Genomic DNA, 2,682 nt, shown 5'->3' with positions numbered 1-2,682 from the left:
TGTGTGTGTGTGTGTGTGAGAGTGTGTGTGTGTGTGTGTGTGTGTGTGTGTGTGAGTGTGTGTGTGTGTGTGTGTGTGTGTCTTTCACAATACAATGCCGTTTCAAAGCAGAAACTATTGACTATTACTCTGACCAGTGAGTCCCTGTAACTGTATATCTCACAACATACAGCAGAAGATCCTTCATTAAATGTTTAAATGAAAACAAAAATATAATAATTACAATAAATGTTTAATAAAATGATGATTTCCTCCTTTAGACCAGTGGTTTCTACCATCGAACTGCCAATGTCGTCACTTGATAAACTATTAGATTAATATATTACTTGAAATAGAATTATTGCTAATATTATTATCAACATATTAAAATGATCTAACTTAAATACAGTGGCAAAAAGATGAAAAAACTGCAATATATCAAGATGTAAACAAATCATATTGCAATAATAATAATAATAATAATAATAAAATATGGAATTCTAAATTGATTCGGGGTTAAGTCATTTATTTATATTGACGCTCACAGTTTCTGTTAATAATAATAATAATAAGAATTGTATATTTATTTGTACAGTATGTGTACACACACATATATATATATATATATGTGTAGATTACTTACAAATTGTACTCTGTGGCTGATTACAGATTACGATGAAAATTGTGGTTAGTAACGTACTCTAATCTAGGTTACTCATTTTAGGTAATGTATTCTGATTACTTTTTAGATTACTTAAAGATTACTTTTTTTTTTTTTACCTTGTTTTATTAAATGTACCACATTGATATAAAATGAATTAGAAAAAAATATTTAATTCTTTGATATCAACAACATAAAATGCATTAAACATTAAGCTTTTAAAAGCTGAATGGTACGACACACTGAGGGATTTTTTTAGAAAGAAAACCAAATTAGGAAGAATTAGGAGAAATCAATAAATCCTGAATAAATTGCTGCCATTGTGTGAAGAATATGTAATCATGTAATCCATAAAAAAGTAACTGTAATATGATTAAGAGCATTTTAAAATGTAATATAATCTAATTACGAGTACTTATGTTTTGGAATCTGATTATGTAATCCAGATTACATGTAATCAGTTACTACCCATCACTGTATATATGGAATTATAAAATGAATTACAGTAATTTACCTATAATAATACTCCAAGTTTCTGTTAATAATCATCAAAATAATATATTTTCCATATTATCATCATCATCACCGTACGTGACCCTGGAGCACAAAAGCAGTGTTAAGTCGCTGGGGTATATTTGTAGCAATAGCCAACAATACATTGTATGAATCAAAATGATTGTTTTTCTTTTATGCCAAAAATCATTAGGATATTAAGTAAAGATCATGTTCCATGAAGATATTTTGTACATTTCCTACCATAAATATATCAAAACTTAATTTTTGATTAGTAATATGCATTGCTAAGAACTTCATTTGGACAACTTTAAAGATGATTTTCTCAATATTTAGATTTTTTTGCACCCTCAGATTCCAGATTTTCAAATATTGTCCTATCCTAACAAACCATACATCAATGTTAAGATCATTTATTCAGCTTTCAGATGATGCATAAATCTCAAATTAAAAAAATTGACCCTTTTGACTGGTTTTGTGCTCCAGGGTCACATATAATTATTATTCAAGACAGTCCTGCGGTTATTTTTCAGTGCATAATTACCTGAAGATGTTTGTTTGTGGTATTAAGCTGATTATTTCTATTTCTCTATGATGTTATTTTAATCAAACTCATCGTTATTTTTGACATACAGTAAACTGAAATGTTTTTTAGAGTTTCAAAAGCATCATTTCATCCAGTGAGGTCAGATGTTTCATGCTTTAGGTTCTCCTGTAATTGATCTGACCGTGTTGTGTCCGAGTCACATGACCGCCGTGACAGAGCTCGGTTGAGTATATTTGGATCCTCGTGCTGTGTTTTGTCTTGTTGAGACCCGCAGACCCGTCCCCAGCAGGACCATCTGAGGGTCTGACGTCTGTTTGTCTGTTTTTAGCCGCTCTGGAGGAGAACCTGGCTGGGTTTTCCCGGTGCAGTCTGTCCTGGTCCTCCCAAATTAATCAGATTTACCGCGCCGGCCATATGTCGAGACAGCGTGAACCTGCCCACCCTGATCCCAGATCAGCCTCCTCTGAACACGAGAAACCATCTCAGCTCAGCACTCAAGAACACCGCTTCTTCACTGGCTTTCAGCAATAAGGCTCTTCAGAGGTTCTTAGATTTAAAGTTGATCGCTCATTTTAACACGTGTGATCATGCTTTTCCTTATTAAATCATGTCTGAAAGCAGTCCAGACATCTAAAACTTGCATTTCGCTCAGTTCATCCCAGATCAGGATGAGTTTGTTTCTTCATCAGATTTGGAGAAATGTAGCATTGCATCAGTGTCTCAGCAATGGATGCTCTGCAGTGAATGGGTGCCGTCAGAATGAGAGTCCAAACAGCTGATAAAAACATCACAAATGTGTGCCGTCAGAATGAGAGTCCAAACAGCTGATAAAAACATCACAATAATCCACAAGTAATCCACAGCACTCCAGTCCATCAGTTAACATCTGGAGAAGACAAAAGCTGAAACTAATCCAGCATTAAGACCTTTTTAATGTCTAAAATATGAGTCCATAATCCATAATAACACTTCCTCCAGTGAA

This window comes from Sinocyclocheilus rhinocerous, unplaced genomic scaffold (assembly GCF_001515625.1).
Source record: "Sinocyclocheilus rhinocerous isolate Xijiao unplaced genomic scaffold, SAMN03320098_v1.1 scaffold2236, whole genome shotgun sequence".
Lineage (NCBI taxonomy): Eukaryota > Metazoa > Chordata > Actinopteri > Cypriniformes > Cyprinidae > Sinocyclocheilus > Sinocyclocheilus rhinocerous.
Note: the sequence above shows the minus strand (reverse complement) of the source record.